At 38.6% G+C, this 13,774-nt stretch overlaps 1 long non-coding RNA gene across 4 annotated transcripts in view; it reads left to right on the top strand.

Moving 5' to 3' along the window:
* The first annotated feature begins 7,996 nt into the window (after nt 1-7,996).
* LOC138853667 (uncharacterized) overlaps nt 7,997-13,774 on the top strand; it is a 60,419-nt gene continuing 54,641 nt past the window's right edge. For 3 of the 4 annotated variants that reach the window (XR_011392835.1, XR_011392834.1, XR_011392837.1), the window contains exons 1-2: nt 7,997-8,132; nt 9,893-10,402. This is a non-coding gene — a long non-coding RNA (uncharacterized lncRNA). The remainder of the gene's footprint in view (nt 8,133-9,892; nt 10,403-13,774) is intronic. The other variant, XR_011392836.1, reaches the window with a different exon arrangement.

Here is a 13,774-nt window from a genome sequence, read left to right as displayed (position 1 = left end):
CCAACAGTGTGTTGCTACACTAATCTATGTAACAGTTACATAGTGGGAACACCAACAGTGTGCTGCTACACTAATCTATGTAACAGTTACATAGTGGGAACACCAACAGTGTGTTGCTACACTAATCTATGTAACAGTTACATAGTGGGAACACCAACAGTGTGCTGCTACACTAATCTATGTAACAGTTACATAGTGGGAACACCAACAGTGTGCTGTTACACTAAACTATGTAACAGTTACATAGTGGGAACACCAACAGTGTGTTGCTACACTAATCTATGTAACAGTTACATAGTGGGAACACCAACAGTGTGCTGTTACACTAAACTATGTAACAGTTACATAGTGGGAACACCAACAGTGTGTTGCTACACTAATCTATGTAACAGTTACATAGTGGGAACACCAACAGTGTGTTGCTACGCTAATCTATGTAACAGTTACATAGTGGGAACACCAACAGTGTGTTGCTACACTAATCTATGTAACAGTTACATAGTGGGAACATAAGGTAGGTAAGTTTCCTCGTCATATTCCATCATACATAATGGGACTCCAGAATAACACTGTGGATATCGTCAAGTATTCCATCAAGTGTTCATCAGCTGTGACAACTTCACAGGTTTCCTAACAACACAACTGGAGTTACTATCACGTGGAAATTACTCTCAGGAAAATCTATCACATACACAGGAGAAGTTGACTTTTTTATGAAGATATTTCCATCATGCCAGAGAGTTAGCAAGATATATTATATATAGGAGAGAGAGGAGAGAGAGGAAGGGTGTCTTGAGGTTGGTGAAGGTTCTTGATCCGAGGTTTAGCACTTTTCAATAAATACAAGCATAATAATAATAATAATAATAATAATAATAATAACAATAATAATACAGATAATTAAAACAAGGCTATACGGTAATTACACAATGTTACTATGGTAACTATTGTTGCTGACACATTTATTGAGACAACACTGACAGGTGATCAACGCTGTGTCAGCCGCCAGATAGTGGAACAAATGTTTTATTTACTTACAGGGAGACCATTATTATAACGGTTCCTCCAAGACTGAACGTTACAAATATAAGAACGTAAAAATATATAAGAATAGAGGAACACTGTAGCAGGCCTACTGGCGCTTACTAGACAAGTAAAGCAGGTCCTTAAATTCAGACTCTTCTCACCTCCATACTTTGTGTCTAACCTTAAGACGACCCCAGGACTGACCTTCGCTAACACTGATGACCCATACTAGGCAGGTGGTACTAATACAATAGTAGAGTATATTGACAATATGTAAATAATATACACAGTGTAGGTTATGGAACTGTTGAGAAGATGTTTTGTCTGTCAGGGACTTGATTAATTAATATACAATAACACAATGATCAGTTTATTTACTTTATCGGAAACTCCAGTCCAGACAACCTGCCGTTTCCTCTTGCTAGACAACACTTTAGGAATCTCATTGAGTTAAGTGTTAGGCTAAACGTCTTCGGTAATAAACTCCACAGACAGAACTATGGCATGGTGATAGGTGCTCCCATCAGCGGTGTCTTGGCAAAAATTTACCTCCAACACCAAGAGGAAGACCGCTTTAAGAACATCATCTTACACAAGCTCACATGGCTGAGGTGTGTTGATATCTTGTTCAGTGTTCCTAGATGTAACATGACTCACGAAATCGTAATGACACGATTGCAAACAAACCATACCACGGGTGGGGTTTGAACCCGCGGTCAGTCTCAAAACTCCAGACCGTCGCGTTAGCCACTGGACCAGCTAACTTCAATAAGATTCGTCCAACTAGGAATATTTCTACACCATAGGAAGGTTAGCATAGGCACCACTGTGTCCACAAATGCAAGTTTTTACAGACGAATCTCCCGCTAGCATGGCCGTGACGAACTCTAGCTCAAGTCCCCTCAAAGCCGTCGGTCTGGAGTTTTGAGACTCTCTGACCGCGGGTTCAAACCCCACCCGTGGTATGGTTTGTTTCCTAGATGTATGAATCTTTACCAGTTTAAGGACACACTCAACTCAGTTGAAACCATCATACAGTTTACACCAAAGGAAGAAAAGGATGACTCATTACTCTTTCGTGACAAAACTAGACGTTTACCTCTGAGTCTTAGGATGTGCCAAGAATTTCTACATGAGGAACAGAAATACATCGAAAATACTTCGTCACTCTTAGGGTCCAATTAATGTGCACCGCTCCCGGAGAAACATATAACACAGGGCAGGTTGTCTCTATCATCCACATCTTCAGTAAAGCCAACATGGACATTGGTATCATGACCAGCAAAATCATCAAAGACCTCATCAGATCTCACAGACCCAAGAGTGCCAACTGCTGATTATGTTTTCAGCATTCCATGTGAGGGATGTAGAAAGGTGTACTTTGGTGAGACTGGGCGTGACCTTCAGACTCGCCTGCAGGAACACAAATATTCTTACAGGATGGGCGCTATCAACAACACGAGCGTCGCTCTCTTTTCACACGTCATGAACTATGGAGCAGCACTACAGTTGTATCAGAAGGAGGAGAGTCTGGAAGCAGCCAGTAATTGTTTATCTGTGTTATGCAGTGACATGTAGAAAAAATATTTCATATAATATAGTTCCAGGAGTATACTGAAAGCGGACGTGTAACAATCTGACATTAGTGAACAAAATAAGGGAACATACACAATGCCACATCAAATCATTCATATTGTACACAGATTATGTAATAAAAATGTTCCTTGTGGACATGATCTCAAACTTCCTTTCCCTTCCCTCCACACATGAGTACTTAAATATTCATATTGCTTGATCTCTTTCTTTCTTTCTCTCTCTCTCTCTCTCTCTCTCTCTCTCTCTCTCTCTCTCTCTCTCTCTCTCTCTCTCTCTCTCTCTCTCTCTCTCTCTCTCTCTCTCTCTCTCTCTCTCTCTCTCTCTCTCTCTCTTTCTCTCTCTCTCTCTCTCTCTCTCTCTCTCTCTCTCTCTTTCCTCATGACTTTACATATTACTGCAATTTTAACCTCGCCGAGCCTGACCTTTGTGATCGTTAGTCTTATAAGGTCACTGTGTGTCTCATAATCTTGATGCAAATCCAGATCAGAGCTATAATTAAAGCGACCAGTTATCAAAGGTCATTAATTTGTACTGTGACAGTAAACAGCTTTAGTGAACACTAAGCAATACTGTTGACCCGCCACCACTACTTCACCTGTCATACATGTATGAGTGTCAGGGCACTAACCCGTTGGGGTGATACAGCGTCAGGATAGGGAAAGGGATGAGAAGAGTTTATGATGACATGAGCATTGTCAAGCACAGTCACTGTTGGCCAGGTGCGAGGTAACATGAGTGTTACAGCGTTACAGTCATTGCTGTTACAATCACTGTTGGCCAGGTGTGAGGTAACATGAGTGTTACAGCGTTACAGTCATTGCTGTTACAATCACTGTTGGCCAGGTGCGAGGTAACATGAATGTTTCAGCGTTACAATCATTGCTGTTACAATCACTGTTGGCCAGGTGTGAGGTAACATGAGTATTACAGCGTTACAGTCATTGCTGTTACAATCACTGTTGGCCAGATGTAAGGTAACGTGAATGTTACAGCGTTACAATCATTGCTGTTACAATCACTGTTGGCCAGATGTAAGGTAACGTGAATGTTACAGCGTTACAATCATTGCTGTTACAATCACTGTTGGCCAGATGTAAGGTAACATGAATGTTACAGCGTTACAATCATTGCTGTTACAATTACTGTTGGCCAGATGTAAGGTAACATGAGTGCTACAGCGTTACAATCACTGCTGCAGCAGGCTACTGATGATACATGCCTTCATCTGCTAAGACGATGAATCCGGATGCAGTGCAAAGGACTCGGATTAAATCCAGATGCAGAATCCGAGACCAGGCAGCGAGGAGAGAAGATAATGTGTGACGTCATTTGTATATGGTTATTGTTATTAATAATAATAATAATAATAATAATAATAATAATAATAATAATAATAATATTATTATTATTATTATTATTATTATTATTATTATTATTATTTTTATTATTACTATTATTATTATTATTATTATTATTATTATTTATTGTTATTATTATTACTACTGAGAAAGAGTGTGGGAGTGAGGGAGTGTGAGAGTGTTGTGTTTGGAGTGGGGTTCTGGCATGTGTCTGAACGACTGTGGCATAGTTCACATGGTGATCACTGAACAATGGTGCAGTTATTCCCTAAAATGTGTTAATTGGTGATCAGGAGAGTAACAAAGTTTGTGTGTGTGTGTACGTGTGTGTGTGTGTGTGTGTGTGTGTGTGTGTGTGTGTGTGTGTGTGTGTGTGTGTGTGTGTGTGTGTGTGTGTGATGTCTATTAGTAGATAGTGTATTAGCAGATACAAGGCTGATGGGTGGACTTGTGGATGTAAATATTTTTCGAGGAGCAGTTGATATGTCTGATCATTAATTAGTACTAGCTACAGTGAGTGTAAGAGGTAGATGAGGTATGAGAAGAATGCCATCAGTGGGTAAGAGAGCACTGAAAGTGAATGAACTAAAGGAAACACAGTAATAAATAACTATGCTTATATCTTCCACCTCAGTGATGGAAGATATAAGCACCTATTGGGAGAAAGGTGAGCTGAAGAGAATACAAGTAATGAAGAGATCTAAAAATGATGGAGCAGTGTTGGAGTGTCCAGCAGACGTTTGTGGGTATTGTAGGGTGGGTATTGGTGGGAAGAATAGTGATTAGTGGAATGAACTAAAGAAGGTGGTAAGGCAGAAAAAATGAGCATATAAAAGTTTTTACAATGTGGAAATGATATACGGAATGTAGAATATATGGAAAGGAAAATAAAGAGATTAAAAGAGGGAGTACAAAAGGAGAGCCACTGACAGAATGGGGAAACTGTCAGTAAATTTTACTGAGAATAAGAAAAGCAGTTTTGATGTGAGATAAATAAGTTGAGAAAATTTATTGAGCAAATAGATCTGGCACTTAAAAGTGAAAGAAGAGATATGTTAGATGGGGAGGTGAAGGTTAAGGGGAAGATGTGGGGAATATTTTGAAGAGTTGTTAAATGTTGATAAAGAAATCGAGGCAGTGATTTCATGCACTGAGCATGGGAAAGAATCAGTTGTGAACGTGGGGACAGTGTGTGAGGCAGTGTGTAGAAGGAAAAGGGGAAGGAGGTAAAGTAGCTGGGAGAGATGAGCTTAAGCATGAGATTTTACAAGCAAGTGGTGATATATTTTAAGAGTGGTTTAGTGTATTTGTTCAACATATACATGAAAGAAAAGAAGGTATCTAAAAAGTGGCAAAGAGCATGCATATTTCCTGTGTATAAGGAAAAAGCGGGAGAAGAGAGTGAAAAAATTATTGGGGAATAAGCCTGCTAAGTATACCAGATAATACTGAAAGAGTTAAGGATAAAACAGAACGTAGGACTACAGGGAAATAAGGAATATTTAGGAGGGGTAGGGAATATGTAGACCAAATGTTTACATTCAGATATACAAGAGAACAATACTACTTAAATAAAAGTAAGGAAATGTTTCTCGCATTTGTGGAATTAGAGATCGACACCATGCCTAGCCCTTCTAGGGCAGGGTAGGTGCCTGAGCCCGAGCTTGCAGCTCACAAGACTGTCATTCCCATTAGGCCTCTTGGGGCGGGGATGGCAGACCAGAGAGGCCTAGCTTGTGGCTAGGCCTGGGGACAGTTGGTCCCAAAGATGAGGAGGTACTTGTGCCTCCTCCCATGGGAGATTTAGGTCTCAGACACTCCCTAAAGAGGGAGCCAAGGCCGGGCCACCACTTGGAAAAGGCCCGGGTCGGGAGAATACCGGCGAATCTTTAATAATAAATAATTTGGAATTAGAAAAAGCATATGACAGGGTGGATAAGATAACAATTTGGCAGATGTTGCAGACTAATAGAATAGACGGTAGGTTACTAAATGCAGTAAAGTTTTTTGCGGATAGTAAAGCTCAGGTTGGGAAATATAGGAGAGAGGTGGATTATTTTCCAGTAAAATTAAGCCTTAGATAAAGATGTGTGATGACACTGTGGTTGTTTAACATATTCATAGATGTGGTTGTAAACGAAGTGGATATTAGGGTGTTGAGGCGAGGCATGAGAGTTAAAGATTTATGAATCAGATACAAAATGGAATTTGTCACAGTTGCTCTTTACCAAAGACACTTCTGGGAGATTTTGAAGAAAAGTTGAGAGGGTGTACAGAAGAAGAAAATTAAAAATGAACAGAGAAAGGAGGAAGGTGTCCACATCAGCTTACCTCTCTCCTCACATCTCCATTCCTGAGAGTATTCATCAATACACTCAATTTATTTGAGTTTCCTGAAATCATCATTTTGGGTCTTGAACACACACACACACACATACACTCTCCCATCACGTTCAATTTTGGATGTGTTGTACCACGTAGCTCACAGGTGAGAGCATTGGACTCAAAATCGCTAGGTCCCGGGTTTGATTCCCTGGCACGGAGAAGCATATGGGCAAGGTTTCTTACATCATGTCCAAAAAGCAATAAAAACGTGTACTTATGTGTAAGAAACTGCAGTACCTGCGGGAAGTATTCAAGTCTTAATTAAAAAACTATTTTTAAAACTCTCCCTCTAACCTCTCCAGCCCTTGAATTTCCCCAGACATTCCCTCACAATTACTTTCCCTCTACCTCTTTATTTCCCTGCCTCCCTCTCTACCTCTTTTTTTCCCTACCTCTCAACTATTTCCCATTTTGGCTTTATTTCACTTACCTCTTCCTGTTTCCTTCTTACTCATCTCACCTCCTATGCCTCTCCTTATCTGTCTCTGCCTCTGCTCCCCCTCCCTCCTCTTTACCTCCCTAACTTGACTCCTCCACACGGCTTATTCCTGCCTCCCCCCTTCCCCAGCCGGCACTTGCCAATACCTTCACCCTGCCCCTGCCCATCATTTACCTCCGACTGCACCCTGCCCTTGCCCGCTACTTGTCTGTTTACCCTGCCCGTGCTCGCCACTTGCCCCTACCTGCCACTTTCCCCTGCTCACACCCTGCCCCTGCCCGCCACTTTCCCCTGCTCACACCCTGTCCCTGACCGCCACTTCCCCCTGCTCACACCCTGCCCCTGCCCACCACTTTCCCCTGCTCGCACCCTGCCCCTGCCCACCACTTTTCCCTGCTCATTCCCTGTCTCTGCCCGCCACTTGTCTCTGTCCCTGCCCCTGGCATGGTACAGTATCCGGCTCCGTTAGCGTAATAGCTGACCTTAATGCTGGCTCTTACCCGCCCGATAACACTATCACCCCCTCCCCTCCCCTTACCTTCTCCATCCCCCTACCACAATCCTCTACAACCACCTCTCCCTCCCTCCCTCCCTCCGGTCACCAACACTGCTATAGTAACAACTCTCACCTTCAATATTCTATTTAGATATGAACCCAAATTACATAAAATACGAAAATAACCTAAATAATTGTATACTGTTATTATATTAGCAAAGAGTTAAACCCGAAAGGGTCACACATCGCAATGGATTTGGGAAGTAATCAGGTTTGATCCGAGGAAGGGGAGGGGTAGGTCAAATTAATCCATGAGTCAGATAAGCTGGCTGGTAGCATCTGGTGTAACGGATAGTTATTAACATTTAGCTCAATTTAATTTAGTCTAATCCAACTAAATATACTTTAGATAAGTTTATAATAATTTAATAATAAGCAAACACAATGGAATATAACTTTTCGTTAGGTTCAGAATGATTTTTTGCGAAATAATTGCATACACAAATTTTCGCTTGCCTTATTCGGTATGAAGCGCGTTGTTATTTAAGCCAAAAACCACAAGTTTTACTTATTCGGCACGACATATATATTATATATTAGCACCTCGCTGTTTAAATTTTATTGATATTAATGTCAAGGCGTGTGAGAAGCCGCTGTGATGGGGGGGGGGGATATTTGGCGCCCAGGTGGAGGGCGACGCCATTGTTGTATTGAAGACTGTGATCAGTGTTGTGTTGGTGGCAACACTTATCTGCACACTGCTCTCCTCTCCTACCATACTCTAGTGTTTATCTGTTAGTTTTCGATCTTTTCATCACCCCGTGTTTGAAAGGTAATAACAGAAGCACTTTGCATGTTATTTAGCGGTGTAGTCAAACATTATTATCGTCCGTGGGAAGATGTACTCGGCCAGAATATATCATATTCAAGGTTCTTCTCACTTGATAATTCCCGTAGTCATCCTCAACTCTTGTAGGATGTGGACCAAAGGTGAAGGTTGTGTTTTTACCACCAGATATGACATCTTTGATACAACTGGCTGGAGGAGTTATTAAAACATTTAAGTGCCACTACACACGCCATACTTCAGAAACTTCTCACGATATTGTATAAAACGCTGGAGGGCCACAAATCTTTCATAAATTATATGGTTTAGCGCTTCTTTTTTATTATAATAAGCCCTTGTAGTTTAGCGCTTCTTTTTGATTATAATAAGCCCTTGTGGTTTAGCGCTTCATTTTGATTATAATAAGCCCTTGTAGTTTAGTGCTTCTTTTTGATTATAAGCCCTTGTAGTTTAGCGCTTCTTTTTGATTATAATAAGCCCTTGTGGTTTAGCGCTTATTTTTTATTATAATAAGCCCTTGTTTAGCGCTTTTTTATTATAATAAGCCCTTGTGGTTTAGCGCTTTTTTATTATAAGCCCTTGTGGTTTAACGCTTCTTTTTTATTATAATAAGCCCTTGTGGTTTAGCGCTTCTTTTTGATTATAATAAGCCCTTGTGGTTTAGCACTTCTTTTTTATTATAATAAACCCTTGTGGTTTAGCGCTTCTTTTTGATTATAATAAGCCCTTGTGGTTTAGCGCTTCTTTTTTATTATAAGCCCTTGTGGTTTAGCGCTTCTTTTTTATTATAATAAGCCCTTGTGGTTTAGCGCTTCTTTTTGATTATAATAAGCCCTTGTGGTTTAGCGCTTCTTTTTGATTATAAGCCCTTGTGGTTTAGCGCTTCTTTTTGATTATAATAAGCCCTTGTGGTTTAGCGCTTCTTTTTTATTATAATAAGCAATTGTGGTTTAGCGCTTCTTTTTGACTATAATAAACCCTTGTGGTTTAGCGCTTCTTTTTGATTATAAGCCCTTGTGGTTTAGCGCTTCTTTTTGATTATAATAAGCCCTTGTGGTTTAGCGCTTCTTTTTTATTATAATAAGCCCTTGTGATTTAGCGCTTCTTTTTGACTATAATAAACCCTTGTGGTTTAGCGCTTCTTTTTTATTATAAGCCCTTGTGGTTTAGCGCTTCTTTTTGATTATAATAAGCCCTTGTGGTTTAGCGCTTCTTTTTGATTATAAGCCTTTGTGGTTTAGCGCTTCTTTTTGATTATAATAAGCCCTTGTGATTTAGCGCTTCTTTTTGACTATAATAAACCCTTGTGGTTTAGCGCTTCTTTTTGATTATAATAAGCCCTTGTGGTTTAGCGCTTCTTTTTTATTATAATAAGCCTTTGTGGTTTAGCGCTTCTTTTTGATTATAAGCCCTTGTGGTTTACCGCTTTTTTATTATAATAAGCCCTTGTGGTTTAGCGCTTTTTGATTATAAGCCCTTGTGGTTTACCGCTTTTTGCTTATAATAAGCCCTTGTGGTTTAGCGCTTTTTGATTATAATAAGCCCTTGTGATTTAGCGCTTCTTTTTTATTATAATAAGCCCTTGTGGTTTAGCGCTTCTTTTTGATTATAATAATAATCATAAATTATACATTGTGGATGCAATAAATAACGTAAATATTAAGTAAGATCAAGTCACCAATAAATATAAGCTGGAGTAAATTATAACCTAGTGTAATGAATAATTTAATTAATTTGCTGAATAGGTCCAGAAAATTGTGGAGCTGGCACTGTCATGAGGGATTTTAAGATATACAGCATTAGATGTGAATTAAATTAGACGATAATGATGAGGAACAAATTGCAGAGAAGGTTAATTTTGAGATAGAAGGGAGGCAGAAAACAAAAGATGGATGAGGAAGGAGAGCCATAATTTATACAGTAGAGACTCCAAGACACGAGACGCTGCATGGTGTTTCTAAAATTGCAGTTCTTGGGTGACAAGGACACTGAAACAGAAGCATTGCTGTGGAGCGGATTCTAGACCCAGCAACGAGACCTTATCGTCATCTGTATAAAGTATTGCAGGGTACTCACAGTGGAGACACATGGTAGAATAATTGATTACTCAAGCCTACGGACCACACTCATTCACTAATGACTAGCATATATAGTCATCCACCTCTGCCCACCAACAAGTCATCCACTTCTACCCAGTATGGCCACAGCAACAGTCTCCGCATGTCAAGGTCAACGTCCATCAACAAGAATTTAAGGTACAGTAATAAATGTTGTACATAACATTTTAGCGACATGTACAGTCACATCGACTTTCTTGTTGTATCCTAGGTTAACTAAATAATGTACATCCTATGTGTTTATAGCACCACACATTTCTATATCAACGTGCAACATCTACAGTGTAAGGCATCTAAAACTATATTAGTTTTTGACGACAAAAGAAATTTAATATATATATATATTATATAATTAATATATATATATATATATATATATATATATATATATATATATATATATATATATATATATATATATATATATATATATATATATATATATATATATATATATATATATATATATATATATATATATATATATATATATATATATATATATATATATATATATATATATATATATATATATATATATATATATATATATATATATATATATATATATATATATATATATATATATATATATTATATATATATATATATATATATATATATATATATATATATATATATATATATATATATATATATATATATATATATAATATATATAATATATATATATATATAATAGTAGGTTGGTAGACAGCAACCACCCAGGGAGGTACTACCGTCCTGCCAAGTGAGTGTAAAACGAAAGCCTGTAATTGTTTTACATGATGGTAGGATTGCTGATGTCTTTTGTCTGTCTCATAAATATGCAAGATTACAGGCATGTCTTGCTACTTCTACTTACACTTAGGTCACACTACACATACATATACACATTTATTCATACACACTCATCTGAGTTTTCTTTGATTTTATCTTAATAGTTCTTGGTCTTATTAATTTTCCTTTTATATCCATGGGGAAGTGGAATAAGAATCTTTCCTCCGTAAGCCATGCGTGTTGTAAAAGTCAACTAAAATGCCGGGAACAATGGGCTAGTAACCCCTTTTCCTGTAAAGATTACTAAAAAGAATAAGAAGAAGAAAATTGTCAAAGTGGGAAGTCTGAATGTGCGTGGATGTTGTGCAGATGATAAGAAAGAGATGATTGTGGATGTTATGAATGAGAAGAAGCTGGATGTCCTGGCTTTAAGTGAAACAAAGCTGAAGGGGGTGGGAGAGTTTCAATGGAGAGGAATAAATGGGATTAGGTCAGGGGTTTCAAATAGAGTTAGAGCTAAAGAAGGAGTAGCAATAATGTTGAAGGATAAGCTATGGCAGGAAAAGAGGGACTATAAATGTATTAATTCAAGGATTATGTGGAGTAAAATAAAGATTGGATGTGAAAAGTGGGTTATAATAAGCGTGTATGCACCTGGAGAAGAGAGAAGTGTAGAGGAGAGAGAGAGATTTTGGGAAATGTTGAGTGAATGCGTGGGGAGTTTTGAATCAAGTGTGAGAGTAATGGTGGTTGGGGATTTCAATGCTAAAGTGGGTAAAAATGTTATGGAGGGAGTAGTAGGTAAATTTGGGGTGCCAGGGGTAAATGTAAATGGGGAGCCTTTAATTGAGCTATGTGTAGAAAGAAATTTGGTAATAAGTAATACATATTTTATGAAAAAGAGGATAAATAAATATACAAGGTATGATGTAGCACGTAATGAAAGTAGTTTATTAGATTATGTATTGGTGGATAAAAGGTTGATGGGTAGGCTCCAGGATGTACATGTTTATAGAGGGGCAACTGATATATCGGATCATTATTTAGTTGTAGCTACAGTTAGAGTAAGAGGTAGATGGGAAAAGAGGAAGGTGGCAACAACAAGTAAGAGGGAGGTGAAAGTGTATAAACTAAGGGAGGAGGAAGTTCGGGCGAGATATAAGCGACTATTGGCAGAAAGGTGGGATAGTGCAAAGATGAGTAATGGGGGGGTTGAAGAGGGTTGGAATAGTTTTAAAAATGCAGTATTAGAATGTGGGGCAGAAGTTTGTGGTTATAGGAGGGTGGGTGCAGGAGGAAAGAGGAGTGATTGGTGGAATGATGAAGTAAAGGGTGTGATAAAAGAGAAAAAGGTAGCTTATGAGAGGTTTTTACAAAGCAGAAGTGTTATAAGAAGAGCAGAATATATGGAGAGTAAAAGAAAGGTAAAGAGAGTGGTGAGAGAGTGCAAAAGGAGAGCAGATGATAGAGTGGGAGAGGCACTGTCAAGAAATTTTAATGAAAATAAGAAAAAATTTTGGAGTGAGTTAAACAAGTTAAGAAAGCCAAGGGAAAATATGGATTTGTCAGTTAAAAACAGAGTAGGGGAGTTAGTAGATGGGGAGATGGAGGTATTAGGTAGATGGCGAGAATATTTTGAGGAACTTTTAAATGTTAAGGAAGAAACAGAGGCAGTAATTTCATGCACTGGTCAGGGAGGTATACCATCTTTTAGGAGTGAAGAAGAGCAGAATGTAAGTGTGGGGGAGGTACGTGAGGCATTACGTAAAATGAAAGGGGGTAAAGCAGCTGGTACTGATGGGATCATGACAGAAATGTTAAAAGCAGGGGGGGATATAGTGTTGGAGTGGTTGGTACTTTTGTTCAATAAATGTATGAAAGAGGGGAAGGTACCTAGGGATTGGCGGAGAGCATGTATAGTCCCTTTATATAAAGGGAAAGGGGACAAAAGAGACTGTAAAAATTATAGAGGAATAAGCTTACTGAGTATACCAGGAAAAGTGTACGGTAGGGTTATAATTGAAAGAATTAGAGGTAAGACAGAATGTAGGATTGCGGATGAGCAAGGAGGTTTCAGAGTGGGTAGGGGATGTGTAGATCAAGTGTTTACATTGAAGCATATATGTGAACAGTATTTAGATAAAGGTAGGGAAGTTTTTATTGCATTTATGGATTTAGAAAAGGCATATGATAGAGTGGATAGAGGAGCAATGTGGCAGATGTTGCAAGTATATGGAATAGGTGGTAAGTTATTAAATGCTGTAAAGAGTTTTTATGAAGATAGTGAGGCTCAGGTTAGGGTGTGTAGAAGAGAGGGAGACTATTTCCCGGTAAAAGTAGGTCTTAGACAGGGATGTGTAATGTCACCATGGTTGTTTAATATATTTATAGATGGGGTTGTTAAGGAAGTAAATGCTAGGGTGTTTGGGAGAGGGGTGGGATTAAATTATGGGGAATCAAATTCAAAATGGGAATTGACACAGTTACTTTTTGCTGATGATACTGTGCTTATGGGAGATTCTAAAGAAAAATTGCAAAGGTTAGTGGATGAGTTTGGGAATGTGTGTAAAGGTAGAAAGTTGAAAGTGAACATAGAAAAGAGTAAGGTGATGAGGGTGTCAAATGATTTAGATAAAGAAAAATTGGATATCAAATTGGGGAGGAGGAGTATGGAAGAAGTGAATGTTTTCAGATACTTGGGAGTTGACGTGTCGGCGGATGGATTTATGA

The sequence above is a fragment of the Cherax quadricarinatus genome, chromosome 37, assembly GCF_038502225.1.
Source record: "Cherax quadricarinatus isolate ZL_2023a chromosome 37, ASM3850222v1, whole genome shotgun sequence".
NCBI lineage: Eukaryota > Metazoa > Arthropoda > Malacostraca > Decapoda > Parastacidae > Cherax > Cherax quadricarinatus.
The sequence above is the reverse complement of the archived record's forward strand: the minus strand, read 5'-3'. Positions and strand labels throughout refer to the sequence as shown.